We start from the raw sequence: 14,339 nt of genomic DNA, 5'->3' as shown, positions 1-14,339 counted from the left end.
TTCCATTCCTAGAGTGATGCATTTGATTTACTTAAGTCCATAAATATGTAACATGGTGTAATTAAAAAAAACTAATGATAACACAGATGTTTCCAGATTTTAGAGATCATTGAACAGTGTGAAGGAGATTGTTTGATTCTAGTAGTCACTGTTTCTTTAATCCATGATCACAACCAGTTTGATCGCAACCCAAACTACCATCAGCATCTCACTGTAACGAAGCCCAATAATATGAGCAGACATAGGTCAGTTTGGTGTTGTGTTTCCTGCTCTTACTGATGTATGATTGTAAAGAGTTGTTCTCCTCTCTCTCTTTCTCTACAGAGCTAAAATGAAGGATCACAGGAGACTCCCCTCACTGTTCCTCACTCTTGTCCTTTGCGTCTCTCCATGGTCCACCTCTGGAAAAACATTCTACAGCTATAATGGGATAAAATGCACCGACAACTGTCTTCTTCAGGGCTTTATGAAGAAAGAAAATTAAATGTAGAAGAAAAAGAAATAATAAAATGTAGTGTAAAGTAAAAATAAGATTTGACCTGACATATGGTCATAAATGTACATTACAGATAAAGTTCATAATACATACATATACTTATATTATATACATACATTTCAAAGTAAATCAAAATGTATAATATATTGAGGCAAACTGGATTACATTGGTTTTATATGTTATGTTTTTATATTTTACATAAAATACTGACAACCAATGAAAACACATTTTATTTGTATTCATTCATTTATTATTAGACATTTTATGAGAATTGATCTGTTTTATTTTTTTTCTCTGTCAGTTTTCAAAGCATGATCATGTTATTTTTCTCAGAAGATGTGGTTAAATTGTTAGGTTTTGTATTGTTGATTGTCATTTATGCTTAGAAATATCTACTTATATATGCTTAGAGTTTTATCATTAGTTGTAGATTGGTAGAGGTTTGATCCTTGATAGTCTGCAAACTTTGTGTGCATTAGAGAGCACTCTGGGAGCATGGGAGAGGTCGTACCTTCTCTTATTGTTTTATGGATAAACGTGTCTATATCTGTTTTAGTCTAAGTGCCTTTTGTTTAGATGAACTGCTGGACTTCCAGACCAGCAGGTTTAGGGAAGTCATTTATGGGGTCACAGTCTGACCACACACGCACGCACACACACACACACACAGGCAAGGTACTCTTTGTTAGGATGCCTGGGTCGTTGACCCAGGGTTTTGAGTTTATTGTATTATTTATCTCTTCTATTCTTTGGTTTCTTCGTTAGAGTCATGTCTTATGGTTTGTCTCTGTGTAATCCTTAGTTGCTGTCTCCCCTGTTTGCTATATCCCCGTGTCCAGTCAGAGTCTGTGTCTTTAGTTCAGTCTGTGTCATGTTTCCTGTTTTATTTTGAAGGTCCTTGTCTGATGTTAATGTATCTGGTTTCGCTTCCCTTTGTCTCGTTAGGCCTGATTTGCCCCAGCTGTGTCTCCCTCCTGTTTTTCATTCCCTGATTGCTCCCTCTGTGTATTTAAGCCCTGTGTTTCTCTGTGTCGTGATCTACCGTTTATCTAGCTGTGTGTTCTGTCAGTCTTCCAGTGTAAGTTTATTTTGATATTTCCAGTTATGTTATATTTGAGTTTAACATTAAAGCTGTTTTGAGTTCAAGTTTTGCCTCCGAGTGTCTGCACCTTGGGTCCTATTCCTGTCTGCACACAGCCGTTCCTTAACACTCTTTGTTTGTATGTAGACGTCATATGTACCTATGTAACTTATGTATATTCATGTAACCTCAATGAAAGAGCAGTGTTATGGGGGAGCGGACGAGAGTCTGACGGAGGTCAAGTGGTGGAGCGACACTTGGCTCCAGGCAGGTCTCCCTCATGCATGAGTAACACGAAGAACTTTGCCCACTTGGTGTTCAATGCTTTTGCTGTGTTTTTAAATTGTCTCGTTCTACCGGTGGGCCTGTGCTAGACAGACCCAACATAAATATTTTCAGATCTTTGTTTTCATTGACCTGATCAGATTTTTGTTTTCCTTTACCTCTTTATGAGAAAAGTAATATTATCATTTAAACTTTTAAAAATTACAAAACAAAATGAAATTGTCAGATGATGTTTTACATCACAGAGCTGTGATTTATATCAAACAGAAAATGTTCATATATAATGTATTATTCGATGTAAATGTTTAAATGTGAGGATAAATCAGTGACATATTCATAGATCGAATTGTACAAAGCTAAACTACATTGTCTGTTGTCTCTCTGCATAGTTTTTTCTTTGAAGAGTTTCCAGAGGTGCTTGGGGGTCTTTCAGGACTCATCAGTGGTCATTGAGGAGGTTCCAAGCAGTCCTGTAGTTTATATATAAGGTTTAACTGGTTTACCTGGACTCTGTCTTTAATAGACAGCTGACAGCCAATCAGAGAACAGGATTCTCTGTTGTAATGGTTAGTTTAGTTTGGGAGTCCTGGAGAAAATAGGAAAGGTCCTTGAGGAGGAGGTAGAGACTCTTTTGGGGGTAGCAGAGGTCTTAAAGGTGGTCATGGAGGTCCTTGATCAGGTTGTAGAGGTCCTTGGGAAGGTTGTTGATCTCTATGGGGAGGCAGGTTCAGGAGAACATGCATGGCCTTGATCTGGTTTAAGAAGTCCTTGAAGAGGTTCTAGTGGTCCTTGAGCAGGGAGCAGAGATCTGCAATGAGGCGCAGGGGGTCTTTGAGAAGTTTCCAGGGAGATTTTGGAGGTTTTTGTTGTACTGTTTGTGGTGATGCTCAGAAATGAATGGATAGATATATTGTAATTTTTGAATGGATAGATTGACATGACAAGTTTACCAGAGATGGCACAGAGGGCGACATAGAGGTGACTGCACCACTGGGAAGGGCGAACATTTAAAATTAATAAACATTTCAAAAATGGGATCCAGATAAACCTCTCATCCATGCACAGTGTGGTGAGAAATATTCAGCCTCTAGTAATGTGCAGTCTTTGCTACTCTTTTTTTCTGTTTAATTTAATGCAGCTTAACATAAAATACTTTTTTCTCATAGATTTACAGCTTCTGGTCTCAGTAGATTTGGCATCCTCTAACACTAAAGCTGATTATTACAGATTAATTGAAGGATACTGGTTGTCTTTAGTTAAATGTACTGTAATGTTTTCCGTAAACGGAGTAAAAGCTGATTCTGTCCCAGAAGAACCTTTTCACCTTTGTCTTCTGTGTTTGAAACACAGCACCTGTGATAAATAGAGATCTGAAGCCTGGCCGACAAAAGATGAAAACAGGTAACATCTCAGCTGACTGAAATTGTTTTGGCTTTCTGGGTCACAGTTTAAATCTCATATTGTATATTCACGTGGTGTAGTTGCAGATAGGAGGATCCCACCTGTGCCAAAAGGAGACCAGGTAACTTCACGTGCCAAACAATACAGTTGTACTACTGTTTGTTTGTTTTTTTATCTTTCAATAAATTGTAATGCTGACAAACTATTAAAAAGGTGACCAACTTTTTCTCTTTCTAACATTACAGCACTCACAAAGGTAATTTGCTAAATTATTGTTTAAGTTATTCATTGTTGTATTTATCTGCCTTATGGATGCACTTACTGTTTGATTCTTTGTTCCTGCAGGAGTTTGCAATCACCATCACCTTTTACCCTGGAGTTGGTCAACGTCTTGTCTGGAAAGGCTGCACAGCAAGGTTGCAGGAGAGAGTGAGTACTGTTTTATTTTATATGTAGAACCTGACACTTGTCCCAGTTCCTTGTGGTTTTAATTTGCTGGAGTTGACGATAACCCAGTGTGACTTTTTCCCCTGCAATAATGGTGTAAAGCAAAAACAACACCCACAGTTTGTACAGTGTAGCTACTATGAGTCACTTCAGTATTGCATAGACACAGTTCTTAACACCTATTATTCAGTAGGAGCGCTTAATTAGCAGATACACAACTGTGTGCTGACATTTCCTATAACAAAAGGGGATGTTGAACGGTTGCTACAATAACATGTGAACCCTGCCAACAAAGATTTGTCAATGTGCTTCTTGTGTCATGTGTGTTCACAGTTCCACAAAAACTGTAGCGCTGTCATTCTGAGCAAGTTGGGGTGGATGGATTTTGTAAAAGAAAAATATATACGTTGATCAGACGTTCCTATAATTTCTGGTTATTTTGATAATAATGTGCTAATGGTTTTTAAATTAACCCCATAGACAAGTGGTTCTCAAATTCTTTGGGTCCAGTGACACAAAATCTATAATCATAATATCGATTTGGCTGGTTCTGCCACAGCATTCAAAAATCTTCCCACACCTGCTAGCTACCAGGCTAATAAACTAGCAAGTGAGTCACAATCATAGCAGTTCCTCCTGTTCCTCCATAATGTGGTAGCAATTACTGGATAAAATATGCTTTTGTTATTGAATCAAATGGTCCCCAATCTATAAAATGCACTTTTTAATGATCTAGCGCAATTTAACAAATTATTTTACAGATCATTGTCCCCCAGACCCGATTAGAGACCCACTTCTCTCTGACAGATAATAGTGATCTACCCTAATTATCCTAATTTAATGTCTTCAAATTGTATATTTTGTAGCAACAATCTAAAATAAAAAGTCTGTAACTGTACAATTATACAAACCAAAAAGCTAGAACCAAATAGCGTAATCTTTGGTCATTTTTTGCTTTATATGGATATGTGTATAAACATATCTACTGAGAAACAAAATAAATATTAAATATTAATCTCTTAAATACTAATCTGGTTTTTGGACAGTTGATTTGGAATTCAGTTAAACACTGATCATGAATCCATATATAAAAGTTAGCATTTTCATGTGTTTCGCCTCCTTGTTTACTTTTCTTGGCAGGAATGGACTTCCATACCTACGTCACATTTTCCTTTCTTTTTTTTTTCTTAAATCAGACTTACTTACCTGTCCTTATTTTTAACCAGCACAATGCTGTTTTTCAGTCATGAACTGCATGAAATGTTATAAAGATTTTATTTTAAATTATTTCGAGAGTTAGGAAATTCCCCGTGCTGGGTTTCAGTTAGCTTGACTCAGTGCCATTCAGTGGCTCTGGCTTAAGTGCACTGTTGCTATGCCAGCAGTACCAGTGAATTGATTTAGAGAGTGCTCTGCAGGTGTCATGGTTGGCTGTGTGGCAGGCAGGCAAGCAGGAGTGGTGGACCCGTAATGCAGAACTCAGACACAGAAGTGAGACTTAAAGCGCAGCTTTATTGCTGGGAGAAACCTCGTACTAAATAAACTCACTAAAAGACAAACAAAGGTCATAACAGAGGAACTGAAACACTAGAAAAGAAACACTAAACTGGAGCAGGTGACTAAACACTAGAAACATGGAAGCAGAACACACAGCTAGTGTCTGTGAAGGTTCTCAGTCATCCAGGTCATCGTAGTCAAAGGAGCTTGCAAAGAAAAGCGTCTGGACTTCTTTAAGTTGCTTGAAGACGTTTCACCTCTCATCCGAGAAGCTTCTTCAGTTCTAAGGTCAAATGGTGGAGAGTCCCAGATTTAAACCTAGTGGGAGTTTCCCCCCACAGAGGGACAAAAGGACCCCCTGATGATCCTCTAATCGCCTGAGCCAAGGTGTGAGACTGGGTGTGGGTCCCAATCAGCCAGAGTTTCAGGTGAGCTCATTGTGAAACCTGGCCCCACCTTATCATGTGATTTCCTGAGGTCAGATGGTCCAGGATGTGAGTGGGCGTTAAGGCGTCTGGGGAGGGATCTCAAAACTGGATTATAGATGGCAGACAGTTGGTGTCGTAAACCACCGCCTCTGTTCAAAGATGGTCGCTCACAGTGGACATAGATGCTTCTTTCACTCCTCTTTCAAACCATCTGTCCTCTCTGTCCAAAATGTGAACATTGGCATCCTCAAAAGAGTGACCTTTGACCTTTAGATGCAGATGGACAGCTGAGTCTTGTCCTGTGGAGGTGGCTCTTCTGTGTTGTGCCATGTGCTTGTGAAGTGGCTGTTTGGTCTCTCCGATGTAGAGAACCAATCAAAGTTAGTTAGTCAGCTAGTTGAGGGTACGACGCTGACACAGAAACACAGGGCTTAAATACACAGACGGCAGTAATCAAGGGATGAGAGACAGGAGGGGAACACACCTGGGAGAAATCACAGCTGACGAGACAGGGGAAACGTAAACTGAGCACACTGACACCAGACACAGACCTTCACAATAAAACAGGAAACTCAGACACAGGGAACCAGACAAGACGCTGAACTGAACAGACAGATTCACAAACAGACGGGGTGACACCATAGACAGAGATACAGACGCAGACTCAGAGGCAGACCGGAGAGAACTCAAACAATAATAATCATCATAATAAACTAGAAAATGATAATAATAAACTTAAAGCGCTGGGTCACTGACCCAGGACCATGACAGCAGGTAAGGTTTCTGTTGGTAACTTAACTAAAGATAGCAAGTGAAACCATTTATAACATTTAACTAAAGTTTACTAATTTTCACAATATAAGCAGAAAAATGGACAGATTGAAACTTTTACAAGCTAAATAGCAAATTTAAGGCTAAACAAACTACTTCAAGTCACGTGATTGAGTGAGTGCACAGAAAGCACATAAATCTTCACATCTTACAACGTAAAAGCACAGGACTTGCAGCAGGGGGGAGTCAGGAGTTAGTCCATGTAGACAGCAGCCAGTCTTCCAGTGCTAGACAGATCCGCCTGCCTACTTCGGGTGGGAGTAAGCGTTTGGAGGCATTAGGAGGGGGGGGGGGGAGGGGGGGTAAGTGTGTGTCTGTGTGCATGAGAGATTTGTGTGTGTGTGTGTGTGTATCCTGTGTTCAACTTGAGCGAGTTTCACCCGGTTAAGCAAAAGTCAACAGTCGTCCAGCTGACCCATGTGACCTTGAAGGTTAGGAGCAGATGGTCAAAAATAATGAACTGGTATGAACTGGTATGCATAATTACAGCCATACCAGAGAGTAAGCTCCTGGAGAAATGCAGTCAAAGTTAAAACCATCGATTGATTGATAGATGGCAGAGTCAAAGGAGAGAAACAAAGGTGCAGAAGTGGCTCAGTAAACTTGTGAGAGCATAATATGAACAATTTTTCCATCAGTTTTACAAAACCAGAGTGAGGTCATTTAAACCTAAACCATGAAGCTCCCAGTGCACAGCATTTGTGCTGATGTTGAGGAGGGGGAGGTTTCGAGGCTCTGTGGTTATTGAGTCAGCGAACCCCGTTATGCTTTGTATCTTTCAGCACTGCCCCCACCCTGGTCATGATTTGGGGGGGTTCTAAACACTTCCCCTTTCCAGTAATAGTGCTTACAGCTGTGGAATATCTAGGAAGTTAGGAATTTCACAAACTTGTTGCAACAGTGACGTCCTATTACAATACCGATTTCAAATTCAGTGAGCTGTTTAGAAACAACCTATTAGTTCACAAACGTTTATGACACACTGCATGGCTGCGTGCTTGCTTTTATACACCTATACTAATGTGATTGAAAACAATTCAAAGATTAAGAGTTGTGGCCTGATAGTGTAGATGCACAATTTAATGAATGACTTCTTTTTAGGTCATATTCATATTTGAGAGGTACTTCCCAAAATCTGACCTGCATAGGTCCGGTCCAGTCTTCCTTAGTCGTGATGGTTACATGATTGTTGCAGAACTATTGTTAACTGAATTAGCTTAAGCTTGAGCAGAAAAACTTCGCTGGCAATGTATGAGTTTAATTCTTCATTACTGTACTTATAAACGGATCATATAGTTGTAAAAGTGCATCAGCAGAAGTCTGAGGGTCACAGTGATCTCTTTGGATGTCCCTGCACCCCGTGTGTCTGTCCAAAATGCAGACACTGCATTATGTAGATAGGAGATAACCCATTTAGGACTGTGATTATTAAGTGTACCAAGTGCCGTCGACTGCATGTGTCAGGAGTATCGGAGCAGTTGAGACACATTTTTTCGAAACACCGCGTCTCTGTGGCTTTTAAACCACAAAACACGCTGCGCCGAAAATTGGTCCACCCCAAGGATCAGGTCCCCGACACAAACAGAGTAACATAGTGTAGCTGTTAAGTGCAGGAGGATTGCAGGATTTATACAAAACCAAACAACCTCTGGCGAAGCGGATGGCACAACACAGAAGAGCTCCCTCGTCAGGCCATGACTCTGCAGTCTATTCACACCTACAGGCCAGTGGACACTCTTTCAATGATGAGGATGTAACATCCTGGACAGGGAGGAACGCTGGTTTGAGGGCGGAGTCAAGGAGGCCATTTACGTGAAAAGGGAAAGACCATCTCTGAATCGAGGAGGGGCCTAAGAGTCCATCTGTCACCATCTTACAATGCTGTGATTGCAGCCATTCCCCAACTCTCTGTGAATGGTACTCATGGTTATTGATCAATGGGCTTTGATCAATGAGCTTTGATCAGTGGTGGTTGATCAATGGTCATGAGAATTTGCATATTAATGATCAAGGAACTGACCTCCCAGCCCATTGTTCCTTCAGTGGGCTGGTTTCAGTCATTATGCAAATGTACTGTTTATAAGATTGAAACCTGCAGTCAGCTGAGACTGAAGAAGTCACCTGATGATGACGAAACGTTTCTCCCAGAAAACGCTACATCCAGAATCAACTTTTGGGGATTTACTTACCTGGATGATTGAGCATGCATCAATGATAATGGATTGGATTTATATAGCGCTTTCCAAGGCACCCAAAGCGCTTTACAATGCCACTATTCATTCACTCTCACATTCACACACTGGTGGAGGCAGCTACAGATGTAGCCACAGCTGCCCTGGGGCAGACTGACAGAAGCGAGGCTGCCATATGACGCCATCGGCCCCTCTGGCCAACACCAGTAGGCAGTAGGGTAAATGTGTTATTCCTATTTAGCTTTTAGATGAGGTTAAAGGCAATCATTATTTATTGTTTCCTTGGTTTCTGTGTTTGGGTTCTTGTATCGTTCATCATGTGTTAGGTCTGTTAAGCTTGTGTTGTCATGTCTATTTTCAGTGTTTCCTGTTTTATTTTGTGTTCTTTGTTCATTGTATTTAGTTTTACTTCCCCTGTCCTGTCATTAGATCATGTCAGTCAGCTGGTCCCCCATGTGTTCCCACTTCCCCTAATCACCTCCTGTGTATTTAAGTCCTCTGTTTTCAGTGTGTCATTGTCATACCGTCGGCGTTGTTTCCAGGCCAAGAGTGCATGTCACGTTTTCTCATGTTAGGTCCATGTTCCTGTTGTAGGTTTTTATTTAATTTAGCTCACCCAGTTGAGTTTATTGTTAGTCTTGCTTTTTGCCTTTTGCTTGCAGTTATTTTGCCAGCCTCAATAAACGGCTCGTGTTTGGTTATTCAAGTCACGTTTCACGTTTTGTTTCGTCTGCATTTGGGTCCACCTTTCACTCTACACAGTCAGCCCTGCTGATTGTGACAACAACAGTCTACTCAAGGTGTTTTATATTGTAAGTTAAAGACCCTACAATAATCCAATAATCTTATGGTTTTCCATTATAAACAAACCTGATAAGTGCCCCAAGTGTACAGTGTAGCAGTCACAAGGCATTTGATTACTTTAATACACATCTTAGACGCTTGATGCCTTCGATGCTTGTTGCCTCCTGGGAACACGAGGCGGGTCTGGGCCCACGCTGGAGAGTCGGCACAGTGGCAGGATGGCTCCTTATCCCCTACCCAACCCTGTTGCTGGTCACGTGCTCTATAATGCTGTACTGTGGACATATATGTGCTTTCTGTGCAGAGTTTTTTTGTTTCCTGTTCTCATGCTGTCCTCTGTAGCCCAGCATGAGCAGAGGTCTCTTTTTTTTCCTCTTGTACTTTCCCATTGTAGTGTACATTTCAGTGTTTTTCTGTAATGCAACCGTTCTCTGACTTGTATCCCCATGTGATGTCGGTGTTGTGTGTGTAAGGTCGGGGGGCGGGTTCATTCCACTGCAGGGCAACCTGCCACTGCATGTGGCGAATAAAATTTGAACTTGATTCTAATAGGAACCCCTGCTGTATTCATAAACTTCCCTTTTCTGTCAGTATTTTAGATTTCACCAGGGATCAACAGTCACATTTGGGCCTAGAGCGCTACTGAAGATCTGAAGTGTGAACCACTAATGGAGAATTATACATAGACAATGCTTGTAGCCCAGTTGATGCCAAAAATTAGGTCCATAGGTATTTGGAAAGCCACAGTTTTTGTCATTTTTCCTCACTAGACCACCACGGTGAATTCAAGCAGTTTAACAAAGGCATTGCATTACATTTTTTAGAAATTACAGCCATTTATATACATAGTCCACCATTTTCAGGCTCAAGAATAATGAGCAATTGACTGAGAAACAGTTTTATGGCCAGGTAAGACTTGTCAGTCAGTTCCAAGACAAACCAGATAAAAGGTCATCAAAGAAAACATTCGCAAGCTGGTTCCACTGGCAGCCATTCATGCCAGTGGCATAACAATGCCTGCATGTCATGCATAACAGGTAATGTGGTATGCTGCCTCTTTCTTCATCATTTTTCTTCCCATGATTTCTGTAGATTAATCTTAGTACATCTGCCCCACTGTGCAGGTTCTTTTATATGTTTGATCTGATCTTCTCTGTCTGATCTTATCTGGCCTTCTAGCTCTAGAGTGTCAACAGTGAGTAGCACCTTGTTGTAAAACCTCTGTATTTAAATTCATGAAAGTACCTGTTGATTGTAAAAGTCTCACAGGAGGCAGCATGTGAAACTTGACACATTCTTGTCGAATTTTGGGGGAAGGGTTAGGCTTATATTTGGTTTACTGCCTGAACCTTTTCCAGATCAGTCGTTAGCTGAAAAGTGTTGTAGTCATTAAGTTTCTTCGAGTTTTTAAATGTAGCCTTAACTTAGCCTTGAACCAGGGCTCGGCATTATTATAACTCACCCTGCTGTGTGATGGTATGCAGCTGTCATCACGGAAGTTGGACGTCACAGCATTTGTATACTAAATCAGACTGTTGGATCACAGTTCTCCCATTCAGTGAAGTCCAGACACGCCTGCATATTCGTTATAGCCTTATTAATCCACTCCTTAAATGTCTTTGCAACAAGTTTAGAAAGTTTTAGTTCATGCCTGTATGCAGGGATCAGTCCACCAGTGCCATGATCCAGCCATAACTGTAAGCTTTATTAAAGTTTTTAAATTTAAGTTTGTCACCCAAACCCAAACTAAGGCTCCACAAGACAGGTTTGATAGTTGAACACTGCTTTTAGAATCTCTAGGAATCACAAAAGCCCTTTTCTATTACTCGGCACGGTCAGCAGGTACTTTTTTGTACCGTTCGTGTTGCTTATTAGTTACGTAAAGGGACGCTTAGACACGTTGCTATGACGACAACCACGCAGGTTAAGTAGTACTGGATTGTAATGGAAAACCAGTCGATCCGAGTCGAGTTATAGCGATCCATGGCGAGTCAATCTGAGTAGGAACTAATGGAAGAGAGGGCTAAATAAACCTTCACTTAGACCAAAGTGTTCTGTTGAGATAATAAAATACCGTAAGGTCTTTAGGATATGATGTACCCCGTTACGTACAACTTTGTATGCGACAAGATTGATTTTGAATTCAGTACTTGATACCCATGTCTGTCTGAACAAAACATTACTAACTCTTCAACAGAGTCACCATTGCCCCACCAGAGAAAACAGGCCCACTGTATGCAAATGGAGAATGCATAGTGTCACTCAGCTCCTGCCCACTCCTTTGTTGGGAGATTGCAGTTGTTAACAGGTTGTTAAATGGCATCCTCTCCCCAAGTGTTGTTAAGAGGTGGAGTGACTTTACTTTTGACTTGACCATCACAAAATATATCAGATTTTGTGAGGCGAGGACTGTTGCTTTGTGAACAAACCACGGATCACTAGCTACCTGAAAAAACTGTTTAATAAAAAACGAAACCCTTCAGGTCTGGAAAAACAGAAAAACCTGAACATACAGCATACAAAAAAGGGGCGAGCCAACTCTGAAGCTGAAAGGCTTCAACATGAGTGCCAAAATGTTGAAGTTCTTCTTTTAGTCAGATTGTGGTGAGCTCCTAAGGGACAAGAATAAAAGCTGGTGACACCAACATGATCACGTGACATCCTCTTACTTTGCTTGCGTAACCTGTAGGGTTCAACAAGGTTCAGTCCTGGGTCCATTATTATTTTCCTTTTATACATTTTTCTAGCCAGTGTCATTCAAACTTTTTCTGGCAATTCTTGTAATTTGTATGCTGACGACATTCAGCTGTACACAACTTTTAAGCCTGATCAGCTGGATAGGTTGTCCACTCCAGTTGATGGTTTATCCTGGATTTCTCCAATAACCTGATTGTTTTGAAGTCTGGCAAGATTGAGGCCATGTTTGGGATCTTTGGTGTCTTTCTTTGAACTATAGAACATTGCTTATGCATTTAGATCATTGCACCTCAATTACTCTACCACTATTTGTCAGCTTAGACAAATCCTCTGTTACTCCTCCAGGCAATGCAAAATGCTGCAGCAAGACTCTACAGAACGAGCTCATATTACCCTTTTATTCTCTTTACATCGGCTCTCAAGTGTTTTTAGAATTCATTTTTAAAAGTCTGACACTTATAAACAGAGTCCTAAAGGGACAAGCTCCAGATCACCTATCTCAGCTTGTTATTAAACACACTTGTTAAGCTCAAAATCTATTAGTTGTCTCTCATAGAAGACTGAAGACTCAGGGTAGCAGCCTTTCAGTCTATTGTACCAAGATTAAGCTTTTCTGTTTAATCAGGCATTAGGGTTGCTAACATTTTTTGTTATTTACATTTTAATTTATTTTTATTCAGTTTTACCATGGTTCTCTTTGCATATTGTGTTTTAATTGTTGTGCAGCGTGACTTTAATGTCTGTGAAAATCACCATATAAAAAGATGGTACTAACTTCAAAAATAGCAGTCAGGTAAAATTACCTGCGACCTTCTTTTGCTGGTTACACAGATCAAGGAAAGGTGAGCAGGAGGATCCATAGGGATAAGGAAATGGAAGGCATGACGTACAGAGTCTGACTGCATTTGCACACTGCTCCTGAAAACATAACAATGGCTGTCATTAACATGGATCGGCTTTAGTGAAACTAGACTGATCCAAACATGGACTACGAAAGGCCGATACTTTTTTAAATATGTTTTTGTAATGGTTAATCCTCCAGTATGCACAAGCTCTTGAATCAAAATGATACTTCCAATGCTTAAATAGAATTATTGTAATTATCCATTTGACTTATTTTAATTTACTGAGTTTTATTTACTATTTTGCAAAAAACACTGAAAAACTTGTGAGGCACATTTAATTAACACGCCAAATTACAGCTATTTACTTTCAGTTCTGAACATAAAAATTACTTTTAGTGACCAAAATGTTAATTAAACACACTGGACCTTAATTAAATCCAGTATACCAGCTCAAATTTGACTATAAAAGTATGAATTCACAAATTTTTGAAAATATTTATGATTTCTAAAATTTTCATTTTCTTGTTTTTATGACAGGTGGTCTAATACATTTAGTAAGCACTGTGTATATTCTTTACACAAGGCAACAAGTTCATCCACTACCAGTCAAGAGTTTGCACACACACCTCATTTAATGGTTTTTCTGTATTTTGACTTCTTTCTACATTATAGTTACAAACTGAAGACATCAAATATATGAAGCAAGATACATGGAATTTTGTAGCAAAGACAAATTGATAAATAACTCTAAATATGTCTTATATTTTAGACTCCTGAAGGTAGCCACCCTTTGCTTTGTTCACAGTGCTGCAAACCCTTGGCCTTCTCTCAGTGAGCTTCGTGATGTAGACATGGTTTTCACTTCACAGGTGTGCCTTGTCAGGGTTCGTTTGTGGACTTTCTTGCCTTCTTAATGGGGATGGGATCAGTTGTGTTGTGCAGAAGTCAGGCTGGTGCACAGCTGACAGCCCTATTTGACAACTGTTAGAATTCATATTATGGCAAGAACCAATCAGCTAAGTAAAGAGAAACAACAGTCCATCATTGCTTTAGGAAGTGAAGGTCAGTCAGTCTGGAAAATTGCTAAAACTTGTGTGTCTCTAAGTGCGGTTGCCAAAAACCATCAAGCACTACGACAAAACTGGCTCACGTGAGGTCTGCCCCAAGAAAGGAAGACCAAGAGTCGCCTCTGCTGCTGAGGATAAGATGAGATAAATGCCACAGAGTTCCAGTGGCAGACGCATCTCTACATCAACTGTTCAGAGGAGACTGCACCAATCAGGTCTTTATGGTCAAACAGATGCTAAAAAAAACATTATTTAGGAAAAGCAACAA

This window comes from Neolamprologus brichardi, chromosome 2, assembly GCF_056152115.1.
Source record: "Neolamprologus brichardi isolate AB-2024 chromosome 2, ASM5615211v1, whole genome shotgun sequence".
NCBI lineage: Eukaryota > Metazoa > Chordata > Actinopteri > Cichliformes > Cichlidae > Neolamprologus > Neolamprologus brichardi.
Note: the sequence above shows the minus strand (reverse complement) of the source record.